General features: G+C 35.3%; 1 protein-coding gene across 8 annotated transcripts in view; it reads left to right on the plus strand.

The window, feature by feature from the left end:
* The window catches only part of SNTG1 (syntrophin gamma 1), a 1,086,140-nt gene that overhangs the window by 393,366 nt on the left and 674,312 nt on the right, over window positions 1–18,462 (plus strand). For 7 of the 8 annotated variants that reach the window (XM_043977923.1, XM_043977919.1, XM_043977925.1 and 4 more), the window contains one exon: window positions 9,903–9,966. The gene's annotated coding sequence lies outside the window, so the exon portion shown is untranslated. Of the gene's footprint in view, window positions 1–9,897; window positions 9,967–18,462 lie in introns of all 8 variants that reach the window. The other variant, XM_043977920.1, reaches the window with a different exon arrangement.

Consider the following 18,462-nt stretch of genomic DNA (forward strand, 5'->3'; position numbering starts at 1 on the left):
TTCAATTGGCTCAGACATCTTTTCATCTCTGTTCTTTTTTTCCTTCATGTGCATAGTTTGTTCATGAATCTATCACAAATAATTAGTTATTTTTGTGTCCTTGTGACTTCTGCTCAATCATGGATGTGAACTATTTGTACCTTTTTTTCCAAAGCTTTAATTCTATATTTTATTGCCATTTGCATCTTAATATGAATTCTTAATGTGGCATTTTGAACATATTGAATACATCATAGTTTTTGAATACTAGTTTCTGGAGATAATTATTATAGGAAAGAATTAGGTGGTCAGGAAAATAATTGGTGGGTAAGAAGTTAAAAGTAAAATGAAATGATTTCATTAATATTAGGACTACAAAACACTGGTGTTTCCAAAATATACTTTTTTTTTGTGGGGCAATGAGGGTTAAGTGACTTGTCCAGGGTCACACATCAAGTAAGTGTCAAGTATCTGAGGCTAGATTTGAACTCTGGTCTTCCTGAATTTAGGGCTGATGCTTTATCCACTTTGCCACCTAGCTGCCCCTATACTTTGTTTTTTAAAAGATTCTTCCATACTAAGGAAGGTAACTTGATCTCTGAGGTCTCTTCCAGTTTAAATTCTATAATCCTATCATCCTTGACTAAATCTGTGCAAACTTGACTATGATCACACAATCCTGTTACTCATTTATAATCATTGAAAAAGCTTTTGTTTCTTAAAATAAAAGCAACAATATGATACATTTTGGCAATCTCTGATACTACTCTGAATGTAGCATTCATTCATCAATATATTCATTTGATAGACTTTTTATTAGCTATCAAATATTAAACTATCCTTTGAAAAATTAAAAGTAGATAAAAGATCAACTCTGGAATTAGAAGGACTTGAGTTCAAATGCTGCCTCACTCACTTATTAGCTGTGTGACCCTGAGCAAGTCACTTAACCCCCACTGCCTCAAAAAAAGCAGATACCATATTTAAAAAATGCATTTGCACTATCATAAGTTCATTCTACTTCATTTCCTATCAAAGCATTAAGTCATTGACTATATTTCCATATTGATCTCAAATACTTAATGCACTGCTTGCAAAGAATTCTCTGGATTTTCAATTGATACAGTATTTATTGAATGGAATACACCATATTCTTATGTTTTGCTATAAGAAAAAAAATCCTGGCATTTAAAATTCTTAGCTACTTAGATTTCCCTGTGGTTCTTCCCTTTTCTTCTAAGCTCCTATAATTGTTTTTGGATTGTTCTTCTGGCATCCTCTAGCCACCATGACCTCTTCTGAATCTGCCTGAGAAGAGTAGTTATTCATTAGCTGAGCCACCCACTTGACTACTCCTAATTATCCTAGTTTCCTTTTAGTAGGAAAATTAAAAAAAAATAACTTGAACACTGTTTAAACTCTTGAAGTATACTACTAGACAGACTCTCAAATGCATACCACTTAAGTGGCTGATGTTTCTCACTCACAATTCTGATCCTAAGTGGAGAATGAAGCTGTTAGCTAAATCACTGGAAATACAGTTTTGAGGCAGCTAGGTCACAGTGGATGGAATAGCGGACCTGGAGTCATGAAGATTCATCTTCCTGAGCTGAAATGTGGCCACAGATACTTACTAGCTGTATGACCCTAGAGAAGTCATTTAACCCAGTTTGCCTCAGTTTCCTCATTTTAAAAAGAGCTGGAGAAGGAACTGGCCAACCACTCTAGTATCTTTGCCAAGAAAACCCCAAATGGTGTCAGGAAGAGTTGAACATTACTGAAAACAACAGCAAATTTAGAAACAAGTAGGTGGCACAATGGATAAAGCACCAGGACTGAAATCAGGAAGATCATACTTCCAATCCTGTCTGAAACACTTACTAGCAATGGAACCCTGTGTAAGTCACTTAACCCTCTTTACCTCACTTTCCTCGTTTGTAAAATGAGCTGGAGAAGACAATGGCAAACCACTGTAGTATCTTTGCCTAGAAAGCCCCAAATGCAATCATAAAGAGTAGGACATGACAAAAGCAAATGAAAAATAAAAACAATGATTATTTTATTTGGTAAAATCACCATAAAAGATAAAGACATTTGAAGCATTTGCCTAAGGAGAAGTTATGAAATATTATAAATAGGTGGTACAGTGAGTAGAGTGCCCTCCCTGTAATCAGGAAAACTTGATTTCAAAGCTTGGCCTTGGATACTATCTGTGTGACCTTAGACAAGTAACGTAACCATTTTGCCTCAGTTTCCCTATCTGTAAAATGGGGATAACAATATCACCTCTCTCTCACTTTGTTATGAGAATCAAATTAGATAATTATAAAGCTCCTAGTACAATGCCTGGCACACAGGAAACATTTCATAAATGTTAACTATAATAAAAATTATTAGTAACTATTACTACTGAGCTTAAAAGTTGTTATATGTAGAACAGCTGGATAGCCTTTGAGTGGCTGCTGTCCAAATAAATTTTCATGCAATTCAAATTGAAGCCATTTTGCTAAGTATTTATAGTGCATGATAAAATTTTATTATCATTAGAAACCAGCTTTTCTCAACAATAAGTTTCTTGTTCATAGTTATCAATTTCCAATGTATTCATGAATGAATGTTTTAGAACAGGGATTCTTAACCTGAGGATCCATGAATTTATTTTAAAAATATTTTGATAACTATTTCAATGTAATTGATTTTCTTTCTAATCCTAAATGTTTTTAATTTTATGCACTTAAAACATATCCTGTGAAGGGATTCTTGGTATTCATAAGAGCTTGAAGGAGTCCATAATACAGATACACGAAAGGAAATATTCCTCAAATTAGAAGGAACATCTTCATTTTTCCTTCTGGATAGGAACATTTTGGAAACACTTAGGGCCCAAGAATGACAATTGCTCAAACAAAGGGCAGATATAGACCTCCAAAGTTGCTGCTCTAACCTTTGAAATCATATTTAATTAAAGTGTGTTCCTGGAAAATTGCTCCTAGAATCTACCCATGTTGTGGCTTAAAAGCTATTTGTCACAAATCTGTTCAACAGAAACAGCTCCATGAACTTAACACACCAAAGTGTGTAGCAGGGTAATTGTTTTCAATTCTTGTAATATGACAATATTAGTGCTGTTAGCTTTAAAATAAAAAATGTTGTTAAAAGGGATAGTGGACTTATCTAAATGATTTTTTTTAAGGAAATATACATGAAGAACAGTATACATTGAAGCACACAAGAATAAATCCAGTAAGCATTTATTAAGTGCTGTCTGAGAGTCAGACATTGGAAAAAAAGTAATGGGGATCCAAAACCAAAAAATGGAAATAGTTCCTACCATCAATTAGTTTACATTTTTCCCAAGTGCAAATAACATGAATAAATGAAAATGAGAGAAAAACAATTTATTAAAAACTTACTATTTGCAAACATTATACTAATTATTGGGTATACAAATAGAAAACTAAGATGGTCCCTGCTCTCAAGAAGTTCGCATTCTAATGGAATAGACAACACACATGGGAGATTTCAGTAGCAAAACATATGGAAAATTCTCATGATCTTTAGGGCACAGCAGCACAACATATAATAATGCCAGTTCTTTAATGTCATTTTCTTTTTTTTCCCTTTTGTTCTTTTGTGGGGCAATGAGGTTTACATGACTTGCCCAGGGTCACACAGGCTGGATTGGAAGTCAGGTACTCCTGAATCCAGAGCCGGTGCTTTATTCACTGCATCACCTAGCTGCCCCCTCAATTTCCCTTTTGATTTATGGGAAGCTTAGCTTCCCAAGGATTACTACCCATGTGCTAACTCTGTAAGATTCTTAACATGATCATGGTCAGAAGAGTATACTCATAGGAGCCTCTCTGGGACTGGCATTGAATAGGTTTTAATGCAGCAAGTAATGCAAAGTCTAAAAAGAATTATAAGCCAAAGGGCAATGAGGGCCCTCTTACGAATGGTGGCTACCAGCTTTATTTCCCTGAAGCCAAGTGAACTAGGAAAAGGGATTACACAAGGGGTCAACTGAGGTGGGCAGTTGTGTTTCTGCTATAACTTGTTTGACTTCCTGAAAGTTCATTACAATCTCCTAGTATCGGTTAATGTAGGAACAACAAAACTGATTCATTATAACACAGGCCCTGCCAAAGAGTAAGAAGGCCTAAGACCATATGGTTTTGTTGACCATTTGTACTAAGGAATGTACTTCAATTTGGAGGGAGGAAATTGACACAATTGTGGCCTCAGCAAGTTTCTCCATTTCAAGTGAGAGGTTCCTGGTATACAGCTCCAATGCATGCAAATAGACTCTTCTTTTCTGGCATTAGGGACCATAGGAACTTCATTCAAACTACATGGGGTTTTATAGGGTTTTTGGATTGTAGCCATGTCTCTCTTTTCACTTTCAAACAACCATGCCCTTAGGTTTCTGGTAATATTTTTTTCAATTAATATTATGGTTTGATTAAAGACTGATATTGGTAGGGTCAAATAGACAATCCCACACATCCCAAACCAATTCAGGGGAAGGGAGGAGTGAACCCTATAACCAGATAAAATATTATCCAGGAGTTACTAGTCCTGAAGGGGCTTCAGAGAGAAGGGGTGACCATTTTGCAGATACTGTGAGGGGGCTTAACCAATCCAGCAAGATCTTAGAAAGGTGGTGCCCAATGACCAAAGGTTATTATCAAAATTACTGGTTGTGGTGCCATTAAGGGCCAGATTGCCAAGAAAAATACAATTAGTAAGGGTCTTGTTATCAGAGGTGATCCTGCACAACAATGCAGTGGCACACAGAAGAGGCTCTCCTTTAGAAATATTGGGGAACTGGACAGTTGAAGTGCAATTTACTACATCACCCAGGGCCAAAGTAGAATTCATTTCTTCCTTATACTTAACATATAGTTGGAATGAAGGCGGGGGATCAATACAGGTAGTGCAACATACTGACTCTTATAAGGAAGATGGAATCATTAAAGAATGCATAAAGAACCTGCTGTTTCCTATCTCAGCAAAAGCAATAAGTTAGGGAATTGTCAAGTTTCTCTGTGTATATTACAAAGCATTTAGTCAGCATAAAAAGAGAAAAGGGGACCACAAGTTGAGGGGGTTCACCATCCCCTCAGGAGACCTGCAAACTGTCTCGATTCATTTTGATGGGTTACAGAATGGTTCCAATCTGTGTAATGGGAAGGACCATCTATGGCTCAAGGTCCCCCTGATATATATGATGACAAGTCCAACACACTAAGCCCCAGTGGCCTTAAGGTGGCAGTAGGCCCTACTTTTCCATGGAGATTGCTAATAATATTAATTATTTTCCAATTCTCTTGAGAGAAGTAGACTGGGGAGGAAAGTACAACAAGCTGGCCAATAGAAAATAAACAAAACAAAAACATGATAGTATGGGAGGACAGATTTCACATAGGAGTAATGTATCCAGGAATCCTTTTCTGTGTTGCTGACTGTTGTCAGAGTGGGAACAGCAATAGAACAGGCCTTCCCAAACTGACTGGGTCCATTGGTCCATTAGAAATTTGGTTTGTTGTTCCTGTATGTAAGAAGCAACAGAGGTATCACTTCCTAATAGAGATGCATGTATTATAGAAAAAGGTCTTCCTTGGATTAGGAAGCAGAATATCTGAAAAGTGTTTCAAAAAGAGATATATGTAATTCCCTCACACCCCTTGGTCTGCTTCACAGGTAGAACAAAGCTACAGGAAGTACATCAGGACACTTTAGATGAGTTTCAGCATACAATTTGCCAATTGTGTTTTTAAGCTACTTGTTTATATGCTCAATTTAACTTAACCTGAGTTTCCTGGGTGGTAATGTGTGAGAATTTTCAGGACCATCATTAGGAAAGAGCTTATAGGCATGACATTTATAACAAATCCCATATTAGGAATTCTTTTCTCCTCATCTGTACCTCTTGTCTTTCTTGATTTTCTTCTAGTCCCTTTTAAAATACTACCATCTACAAGAAGACTTTCCCAATCCTCCTTAATGCTAATGCCTTCCTACATATAACTTGTTTCTACAAAGTTGTTTGCATTTATTGTCCTTCCATTCCACTGGGCACTCCTTGAGAGCAGGAATTGTTTTGTGATTTTCTGTTTGTTTGGTTTTTGTTTGCCTTTCTTTGTTTCTCTAGCACTTAGTACAATGTGTTGCACATAGTAGGTGCTTGATAAATGTTTATGGATTGACTGAATGAATGACAAGATATGGCACTTTTGAGGCATTCTGGGCTTCCTGCTCTTTAATTGAATATAAATGTAAACAGAATTATTCTACTTTAAAGTGCAGTTTGTTTTTTGTTATCTTTAATATCAAAATGTTACTTACATGTCTTCTGAAATTCACAGTGAGTTATTTTATACGTATTTTTCTAGGAAAGATAATAGAAGTAATTTTCTTTCATTTAATTTTGGTGACTTCCACAGAGAAGCAATCCAGAGTTCCAAGCTATTCAGAATTCAGTGATGCTGTGAAAGAAGAATGTAGGCAAAACATTAAAATGTTTTCCCTTGGTTGGATTTTTAAAATTTTGAATATGATTTTGAAAAGACTTTCTCCATGACTTAATTGGGATCAACCTTAATTTTAAACTATATGAACACTTGGGGAAAAAATAGACTGATTTTTTTTACCCTCACTGAAATGCTTCTTTGAGGAAAACATTGTGAATGACATATTCTGGGGCATTACACCAGGAGATCAGTTCACATGTAAATGTATCATTACATTGCTCTTGTCAGAACTTCATCAGAGGAGCACAGAGGTAAAGGCAGTTGGGTATATTTAGAGTGAGTGTTTGAGCATAGGTCTGGCACAGAATGAGGTCAAGAAAAAATGATCACTACAACACTGTCAAGATGTTGAATAGCTGTGGAAGATAGTATGTGGGCAGTAAGAAATAGCTTTACTGTTTCTTCATTGGTATTGAATGAGAAAAGAAAAAGAAACACATTTCCATGTACATAGCTGAACAATAAATTTCCATTTCAAGAAAACCTATATAATAAATACTATACACTGTCTTCAAATATGCTCACCTTTTCTTTGCTTTCCTGTTGCTTTTCTTTTATTCTCTGCTATGTGTTTTTTTTTTTACTTTATTTCCCCCACTTCCTCTACCCATATGGATTTTTTACATAGGCATAGATGTGGGAGGTATTAGCTGCCCATAAATATATTACAGTATGTGACATTGGGGCAAAAAATTGTTCTAATGGTTTAGGCATTATTAGTGAATTATGAAAACATTTTAAGCTTCTATTTCCCATTAACTAAAAAATATCTGTTTCTCCTGGGGTATGTTGAAAGTGAAATCAGGGGGCCAGGTAGGTGAATAAAGCACCAGCCCTGGATTCAGAAGGACCTGAGTTCAAATTTGACCTCAGACACTTGACACTTACTAGCTGTGTGACCCTGGGCAAATCACTTAACCCTCACTTCCCTGCCCCCCCCCAAAAAAAAAGTGCAATCATGTTGTGAAATGAATTGGCTTTCTCAACTGAGAGATACTGTGACAATTTGACTTATGTTATGTTTGTGAAAAGCAACTTCTTCATTGTTGTCTTCTCATTTTTCTTTTGACATTCCACCTTTTCCTCTTTACATTTTTCAGGTTAGAATTCAATCAGATGTTTTCTATTATTGAGGCAGCTAAGTGGGACAGTGGATAGAGTGTTTGAAGTACACTCAGGAAGAGAGAAATTTAAATCCTACCCCAAACACGTACTACACATGTGACCCCAGGGCAAGTCACTTAACTTCTATCTACCTAAATTTTCTAAATGATAAAATAGGGATAATAATAGCACCCAACTCATAGAGCTGTTGTGAGGACCAGGTGGGATATTGATAATGCACTGAGCATAGCAATTGGCATATCTTAATAAAGGTTCATTTTCTTTCTTCCTTACTTTGAAAATAAAGAACTATTCATTTTTTCTAACAATACAGTGGTTCTATGATTTTCTCCATTTGAATATTCCCCTCTAATGGTGCATATCAATAATTTCATTGGAAATAGAAGCTCATGGTGGCTCACTTCCTTGACCAATACAAATCCACACCTTCCCAACAAACTTGTATTTCTTCTTTTTTGATTGGTGAGCCAAGCCTTTTCTTGGGGACCATTTTCATGGGCCTATTTTTGCTTTATTTTATTGCCCAATCATTTTTATTCCATATTCCTTAACACCCCCTTTTCAGTTGTAGAACTATAATAAAAACATTACTGCCTTTACTCCTAGAAAGGTTGTGTTGATCTACTTCCATATGGCTCTTCTACACTTCAAATCAATAAATTCCCAAAAATAAAATGTCCTTCCCTGGTTAAAGTACACTTATTTGCATCATGTCCTATTAGAATGCAACTTCCTTGATGACGGGGATTATAGTTATTTTTAAAATTTGTAGCCATGCTGCTAAGCATTTGTTTAGCAAATAGTAAATATTTATCAATTGTTTTTCCATTCATTCATTAGACAGTTTCCTGGAGACATGGAAAGTTCAGATAACTTGACCATGCTGGATTACCAAAATAGCATGTATCTTAGGTATGAATTGAACATTTGTCTTTATGATTTAAAGGCCAGCCCTCTATCCACTATCCCTGATGCTGGACAATCACAGAAAAAATAACACAGTTGTATTATAGGTGAGATGGACTCTGAACTAAAGCATCAATGAAATAGTATTTCATTGGGAAAAAAGAGGTAATTATAATAATCATCATTTTATTTACCATTATATGTCACCTTGAGGTCTGTAAAGCACTTTTCTTGTTATCTCACAGTCACCCAGTAAAATAAATACTATTGTTATCTTCATTTTACAAACAAGGAAACTAACCTTAAGTAGGGTTATTTAACTTGTCCACAGTCACAGAGTTAATCAGTGTCTAAGGCAAGATTTGAAATCAGATCCTCCTTACTTTTTCCCAGTCTAGCTACAATGCCATTATAGTCTGACTAAGTTCCACTAGTACCTAACATTTGGTCAGAAATGATGCTGAACCACTTCCAAAGAAAGCCAAATGACTATTAATTATTATCAAGTAGGATGATACATCATAAGAATAAACCCTAGCTCATAACTTTTGGGTTGTTTTCACAGCACAATTTAAGGAAAGGTCTTCAAGTTATCCAAAAACAAGGGCAACATTAATTTACTTTTTCAGTGGTCCAATTATGTGGTTTATCAAATGCATTAACAATTGGAGGAGAATGTAAGGTATTGAAAAGTTCACTGTAATAGTAATAGTGCAGAGGAAAGGCTGCTAGATTTGGAGACAGGGAACCTGGATGCAAATTGTATTTTTGCCTCTTCCTAACTATGTGACCTTGGCCTAATCATTTAGTCCCTCCTGGTTTACTTCATCTATAAAATTAGCAGTTCAAATAAGAGGCTTCTCAGGTACCTTCTAGCTCTAAATCTATGTTCCTTTAATAACTGTTAGGGGATGAGCTTTCCATATTGAATTTTCATAAGGTCTTTTACAAAGCATGCCTTAGAGGACAAATAATGGAATGAATTGTACAGGGGATAGATAGATAGATAGATAGATAGATAGATAGATAGATAGATAGATAGATAGATAGATAGATAGATAGATAGATAGATAGATATAGATAGATATAGATAGATATAGATAGATAGATAGATATATTTGAGAGAAATTAATCATTATGCTGGCTTAGCTTCTCTCTTCCATTTCATAATTATCCAATTATGCATAAATTCTAAATAATAGTTTTATGATTCTTAAGCATATTTTCTCATATCTCAAAGAACTAAGTTATAATTTCAAAAATTCAGAATATAATCAGATAGAATCCACCTAAAATAACAAATAAAGTATCATGTGATGCACACACATATTAATTTTGTTTTCTTTGCTTAAAGCACAGGAGTTGGAGTCAGAACACCTGTCATCTTCTCTTGGCTCTTCCACTAACTGGCACATGCTCCTGGGTAAGTCACTTCATGTCTCTAGGTCTACATTTTTTTCTCTTCTATAAAAGGAAGTTTTGAGATAGATAGGGAAAAAATTCCTTGCAGCCTTAAAGTATTAGGATAATGCCATGATATTCCTGCCATGCTGCTTCTTTGAAAAAGAAGAGTAAGATTTCTCAAAATCAAAGAAAGACAGGTTGTCAAAAAGACTAAGGGGAAGAAAAGAAAGGTTAAAAATAGTATTTTTCAGTTATCCAAGCTTGATATCTCAGGGTTTTTTTTTATTCCTTTTCCCTTACCAGTTACATATAATCAATTTGCAGGTCCTATCTTTCCACCTCCTGAAATAGCAATCACATTTCATGCCTCCCTTCTTTTGTCTCCATTCATGCCACCATAACTCAAGATCATCAGCTCTTGGAGATCAGTTACCTAACAGGTTTTCCTATCTCCAATCTTACCATCTCTCCTTTTCATCCTGGACACATTTGTTAGATCAATCTTCCCAATACACAGCTCTGATATTTTCTCTTCTTTACCTATTTCTTTTTTTTTTTTTTTGCAGGGCAATGGGGGTTAAGTGACTTGCCCAGGGTCACACAGCTAGTAAGTGTCAAGTGTCTGAGGCCGGATTTGAACTCAGGTACTCCTGAATCCAGGGCTGGTGCTTATCCACTGCGCCACCTAGCCGCCCCTTCTTTACCTATTTCTCATCACATAATAACTAAAGTTAACTTGAAACTCCTTAGCCTTTATATTGAACTGCCTTCATGCTCCAATATCAACCAATGCTCTCTTAAATTTGTCATACTACTTCCCTATGCTTAACCCCATGCTCTAGGCAAACAGTACTATTTTCTTTTCTTTGAATATGTCCTATGATTTTGAACATCTGTGCCTTCAATCCTTTACACTGGAATTTGGGAGGGACAAAGAGGGTCAGTACTCACCAATTTGGGTTCTTGAAGTTGGGCTTGTAACATAGCAATAAGGAATCAATTAGGGGGCAGCTGGGTGGTGCAGTGGATAAAACACTGGCCCTGGATTCAGGAGGACCTGAGTTCAAATCCGGCCTCAGACACTTGACACTTATTAGCTGTGTGACCCTGTGCAAATCACTTAACCCTCATTGCCCTGCAAAAAGGAAACTTTAAAAAGAATGAAGTAATATGCCATTTATTCTGGCCAACCATGTTAGACAGCAAAATGGAAGACCAACGAGCCTCATATTAGGGATTCCTTATGTACAAATTTTAGGGCAGCATTCAAAAGGTAAACTTTATTCAAAGCAATACTGTAAGAAACAAAGAAGAGAAAGATGGCTGTTCATAAAACACAAGTGGTTATAGAAAATAATATTATACTTGTTTGGAAAAATGTACCTTCTTAGTTACAGGAGATAAAAGAATAAGTAAAAGAAGTATCATGTCAATACAGCTAGACTCTGATTTTTTTTTTTAATCTGCCTATTGGGCCAGAAAAGGAGAACCTTTCCAGGGCACTGGAATCCTTCACCTTCTTTAGCTAAGTATTTGTTTTTTATTGATAAGAGGCCAAAAGGAAGCACTGGAGTATATTAGGTGTTAGAACTGGCCTTGCATTTCACCAAGGGTCATTTATAGCAAAACCGTTGCTATATAACTAAACAGAGTCGGCATGCCTTGAAGCAGGGCTGTTTCTAAGGAGGTAAGGGTCTATGTGTCAAGCAAAACATACCAGGCGGGTTGAGAAGGGATATTAAGGCAAGAGAGGTGAGGAGAGTCACCAGAGCTATCCATCTCAGGAAACTTACTTAAGCCAGACTCTGGGATTCATCTGGGGAAGCTAATTTTGTCTACTTCCACATATGCCTTTCCTTTGAACTATAATCCCTTCTTCACATGTCAAAATTCTACTCATCCTTTAAAGTTGAACTTACATACAACTTACTTTATGAAGTTTATCTAGTTTCTCCCAATGGGATGTGATTTGTCAGAACCCCAAAGAATGATGGCACTTTGTACTGCCCATGCCTCATATTCCACCTTATATTTATTTGAATATCTGTATGCTTCCTAATGCATGGGACCATGTCTCATTCTTATGTATCCCTTTATAACACAGAAGCTTTCATATAATAGATGTTCAATAAATAATTGTTGAATTGATATGAGAAAAATGAAGACACATGTACAGTGTGATTCTCATTGACTAGTGATACATCTTAAACATAGAAAAAATGTGTATTTTTATTAGTGTGCGTAAGTCATCACAAAACTATGAAAACTAATGTTTTCATTAATTTTAGTGTAGACCTTAACACTGGAAAGGGAAAGTAGAGAAGGTATATTGTATTCATAGACAGAACATAAATTTAACTTAGCCTCTTTTATAGTCACTGAAGTAGAAAATTTGTGAACTAGTGACATGTTTGAAATGTAATAAAAGTTGTTGAAATGTGATCATGATAGAATGTGTTGACTTTAGAAGTTATACACAGTGGAATTATTGATTATCACACAGTTGAAGTAAAGTATAAAGTTTATAACTTGGGCCAAATAAATCTAGAGACCAGTTCTATGGCAGAAAATAATATTATCAGGAGTATAGGAGAAATCTATTTCACTTTATAAGAAATATTAAGAATAATAATAATTGATTCTCCTTCTTAGGAGACCTCCTATTCCTAATGTCACTGATGTTGCATTAATACTGATGTCCCAATCTTCCTTGGCTCATTGATTCTGATTTCTCTAACCTCTTTCATACAACCCTTCAGATGGGCAATGGGACATAGGGGATTCTATGGAGTACTTAGAGTAAGAAAGATGAGTTCAAATGTGTTCTCTGCTGCTTTTCCTAGCTACATGACCAGAAGTGAGTCAGTTCAGTTCCCCAAGCCTTAGTTTCCCTGTCTTTATGATGGAGACAATAATGTATGCAACACTTCCCTTATAAGGTTGTTTGTGAGGGTCAGGTGACACATACACATATATTATGCACACATATATGCACGTATATGGATATACACATATATGGATATATGCACATATATAAACTAAGGAACTATGTGTAAATAGGTTTATACACACATGTATGTCCATGTATTTATAAAGGCTTGTGTATATATACATATGTATATATAGATACATAGTATGTACCCTTACACAGGGATAGATGGGATTTGGTAGTCATCATGAGGAAACTTGATGTTAAGATATTAATTAAGTGTAAAGAAATTTTAACATCCTTTTATTTCCTATAAGATATGAAGGAGTTCTCTCTTACAGAATTAGAATGGGAGCTTGGACATTGGTAAAAGTTCAGTTTCACCTCAAGTGGTAACGTATTTTGAGAGTTCAAGGCATTCCAAGTGAGGAGCAGTTTGGAGTAGAGTGAGGAGCAAGTGGAGTGTGACTCCTGCACCTCTACCAGAGCCCACCAGGGAGAAGAGGGGAAGTGATTTTTTTCTTTCTTCTTCTTCCTTCCTGAAGTTCTACCCAGGGACCATACCATCTTGTATCACACCTATTCAATGAGTAGAGACATGGTATCCAGTAGGGTATTTCAGGAGACAGGAACATACTTTCCAGAAAACACAAACACAAGGAAACAGTTGAATCCCAAGCCAGAAAGCTTTGAGGACCATAAATTCTGACTGCAGAGAAGAGAGTTGAGTGTGAGTCCAAGGAGAAATTATGCAGAGCAGTTAGGAAGTTAAGGTGTAACTATGCCAAGGGCAAAGAAGCATGAGGACTCCATGAGAAGAGCATTATTGTATAGAAATGGGGAGGGAATGTTTAGTAGTTCTGTTCTTACAGCACTACCTTAGTAAATGTCTTTGTTTTTGCTAATCATGTATATTGTCTGAACAGCAATAATAATATTATTAGCATTTATGTAGCATTGTGAGGTTTGCAGAGCTCTTTATAAATAATATCTATTTGATCCTCATAAACCATGGTAAATAGATGCTATTATTATCTCTATTTTACAGATGAGGAAACTGAGGCAAAGAGAAATGAACTGACTCCAAATCTAGATCTATAACCTCTGTACAACATAGCTACTTATTAAAGATAAGCTATTGTGTTATGGGGGTGGCTCAAGAGCTTTTGTGGTTTTAGGATACCAACATTTACCCTCAAATTTTGAACTACTGCTCTTGGAGAAGATAGTCCATAAGGGCTGTTACATTGACAAAGTCTTTTGCAAATCTTAAAGCAGCATATAAATGGTGCTTATCTAGGGTCATAGAGGAATTAAGTAGCAAAGATAACCATAAATTTTTGAAAGTGGGAGGCTAGAAAATAGTGATAGTTTAGATAGAAATAGATGGGAGGAAAGCCAGTTTGGCCGAAAAGATAATCTTATTGGACATATTCCATTACAGTCCCTGCCTGTACTTCCAAGTAGAGATATTCATTGGGCTATTGGCAATATAAGAAATGTATAATAATGAAAAGGAAAATGAAGGCATGAAAATAGTTGCTTCCTCTGTCCATGTGACTATATAGCAAGTTAGTAAATCACCAAGGAAACATTCACAATTATGGGTCTGGGGAAAAGAAGTGGGGGGTGGGTGGGGCACTAGTAAATAAAACAGAAAAGGATTGATCAGAAAGGGAGAATGAAAGGATAATAAATTTGTAAGAATCATCTTCCTCAGTAATCAGTTTTATTAAATCCCTGATTGGGAAATATAGAATGATAAGTTAGTCCCATTAGGGATTCCACCACCCACACACACACACACATATATACTCCTGAACTAGAGATTTATAATGAGGAAAACCTAGAAGACTCTGAAATGTCTTATGGGACCTCTAGGAATTCTTATAGTCTTATTCTTGAAGTGATCTATATGTAATTTTATGTTTTTGTAGCATTCCATACAATCCAACTCCTACTATATTTCTTACACTAACATATGGACAAGTTTAAAAATGATAGGAGAGATAATGTAGGAGGAATTATAGACTCTGGATCACATAATAGAATATGATTTTAAAAAACAGTAATTTTGTTTAGCACTAACCTTAGATAATGGTACAAAATCTGATTCAAGGAAACCAATTTCTCTATGCAGAAATCTACTCTTTCAGAAATTTCTCCAATGTTCTCTAAGAAATTGAACTGAACAACAATAATATTCTGCTGACTATTATGAAAATCCATTAGTCTCAGACAAGGCAAGGTTCTTTGATTTTCATGACCTCTCTCTGAAAGTTGAAAAAATGCAGTGCTTGGACAATAATATTAATAGTACACTTATATGATAGCTTTAAAATTTCTGAATCATAGCACTGAATATCCCCTTTGCCTACAATACTCTCCTTGCTCACCTCCAACTTTTAGAATCTCTGATTTTCTTCAAAAATTAGTTAAAGTGCTACTTTTCCTTGGTCCCTCTAGCTACTGGTTTCTCCCCATCCTCATTAATGTTTATCTATTTTGTATATATCTACATAACTCATACAAATTTGGAGAGTCTTTATCTCAACTCCCACTCTCACTGGGATGACAGGTCCCTAGACTAAGACTATATCTTCACCTCAAGATTCTATGTGTACTCCTGAAGTATTGGCAATTGAACTAATTATGCTATCAAGATGAGTCCCCATTCTGATGTGTTCCATAAAAATCAATCATTAGTGACAATTACCATAATATTACTTAATAATTTAAAATCAACTAGCTTTTACAAAAGCTAATTTTGAAAATACTAGAGAAGATAGAGCAATAAAAGAAATACATTCTTCCTCCACAGCACACACTCAACCCTAATCTGCCTTGGTCCTTGTGCAACAAAGTTGCAACAAAGCATTAATCTCCCCCAAATTCAAACTACTATGGTGGTTAAAGCAGGTTGACTCTGAACTTTGCTCTTCAGTGGGCTTGGCTGTACATAAACTCTTATATGTATTCCTGTCTCTGGAATTCACAGAGTTGTAGTGCCACTTATTCTGTCTTCAAAATTCCTTGTCCTAAATCAGGAAAGAATAGAAACAATAGGGACAGAAAGAACAGCAAAGCTATATGTTCATAGTTTCATGTTGATTTACATATTAGAGTAGGTGATAACATTGGCACTAACCCTCTCCCAACCTGGATACTTAAAATTATTGCCTGCTCACTCAAATTCAGCCAGACAGGAAAGGGTGCAAAGTTGAGTCATCGTCACTGGAGCCTGAGTTTTAGCTCTCAAGCAAATCAAAAATCCTTTCCTTGCCAGGCAGTAAACATTCTAGAAACATTCATAGAATGCCTGTATCTATGTTCATGTCCACAAGAGGGAATTGCATTAGGGCTAACACACTACACACTACACATAATCATAATTATTGAACTCTTAATAGTCAGTCTCTTATTATATATATATATATATATATATATATTTATGTTTTCTCATCCAATAAATAAAAATTCCTTCAAGTCGGGAATACTTTTACTTTTGTCTTTTTAACTTCATAACTTAGCACAGTATTTGTAGCTTAATAAATGCTTGTTGATTATTTATTGATTATAAAGCCTGTTTTCCCCAACAACCCTATTATCCCTCTTATCAGAAAAGTCAACCTAAAGAGCTTAAGTGATTTGCCTAACACCAAAGAACCAGTAAGTTTCATGTAGGGGATTCAAACCCAGATTCAAATTCCAGAAACAGAAATCCTTTCACTACAACATTCATAACTTTTAACTCAAACAGGCCAATAATTATAATGAGTTCAGAAAAGCAACTTATCAAATATAAAATAGTGAAAACCCCTTCAGCTTTCTCCTCCCCAATAAACATTATGCCTTGCTTTTTAAGGTGACCTTCCTTTTCATATACTTAATAGCTAAGACTAGATAATATTTATTTTCAACTTGTAATAAATTCAGACTACAGAAATCTGCAAACTATCTAGGGCTTTGACTAGTGGTCTCCCTTACCACTCCATGCCCTCCCCTGGCCCTCCAATTTACATCAGAGAGGTATGAGCAGAATTATAATGCCTAAATACATGTTCAGGGTTAGGAGACAGTCATTACCTCCCTTGGGATACCATCTCCAAGGCAGGCAAAGGTGGGGATAATGGAGCTCAAAGTAATTCTAATATTACTTTGAAATTCAAATCATAGATAAAGTATGTTCCTGTGACAGAGTGACTGGGGATTTTTTTTATTTTGATATTTTTCAGAAGTTATATGTTTCTATTTTGGTTTTACTGCAAACAATTAAAACACATTATTTTTGTGTGTGTTGAGAAAAGACAGAGAACATTATTTTACTTGGAGATAATATTCTGTGCTCTACTCAGGTAAAAAAATAAACATAAAAACAAACTAAAAAAAAGGTTTTTGTATCCAGTACCACTGGTAGAGTTTTAAGAACTTCCTGGACTCTTACTCCATATTGTACATGAATCAAATTTTGTATGCCCTATAGAGCAATGAATAAAGTCAAAATACATTGTTTTAATATGCCAATGCAATTCCAAAGACACTATTACTCTGTTTTTGTAAGGCACCTAGGTATATAGAGAGAGTACTGGGACTGGAGTCAGAAAACCATCTTCATGAGTTCAAATCTAGTCACTTAACCCTGTTTTCCTCAGTTTCTTCATTTGTAAAATGAGCTAGAGAAGGAAATGGCATCGTTGCCAAGAACACCCCAAATGGGGTCATAAAAAGTTGGACATGACTGAATATTACTGTATTTTAAGTCATAACAACAACTTGCAAAGACTATCCTTTATCATAGGATTATTACTTCATAGTGTTTACCATATAAACAGAAGGCCTGGTGCCTTATATAAAAAGATACTATATTTAAATTCTTTTTTTTTCTTTTTAGTCTATGCTGCCATTGAAGGACAAAGGGAATTAAATGTAGACTGCTAAGTTAAATTCCATTATTATTAAATCTCACATTTATAGAATTCCAAAAGAATTCTAAAATAATTTTCTAAAGACTAACTTGTAAGTAAGGTAGTAAGAGTGTTTTTTTTCTTTATTTAAAAGGTTGGCAAACTGAGGACTAAAGAAGTTAAGATGACTTGCAAATATCACAAAATTAGTGCCAGAGATAGGCCTCGAGCTTTCTTATTGAAAAATTATCAGTCTGGCCTATCATAACATTGCCATTTAATATCTAAAACTAAGGAAAAAAACTGAGATTCAGTTATCATCTCAAGTCAGAATTATACTCTCTAGTACTGCTATTATTCTTCAGGAAGGTAGTTAAAGACAATTCTGATGATATTCTGCTTGAACCTAACTAGAACCATAGGATGTTAGATTTTTAACAGACCATAGAATTGACCTACTCTTCCCTGATACTTTACAGATGAAGAAATAAAGGAAGTGAAATAATAGCTTATTCATGCAGAAATGGAAATGGAACCCAGACATCTTCTAAGGCTTTGTTCAGAGGTCTTTCTATTATACCATATTAACTAGCTAAAATGATAAATTTATCAATATTTCAATGACTCATAGGTGTCAGGATTACCTTCTTTGACACATATCAAAATCTGTCTAATCCTCTGA

The sequence above is a fragment of the Dromiciops gliroides genome, chromosome 1 (assembly GCF_019393635.1).
Source record: "Dromiciops gliroides isolate mDroGli1 chromosome 1, mDroGli1.pri, whole genome shotgun sequence".
Lineage (NCBI taxonomy): Eukaryota > Metazoa > Chordata > Mammalia > Microbiotheria > Microbiotheriidae > Dromiciops > Dromiciops gliroides.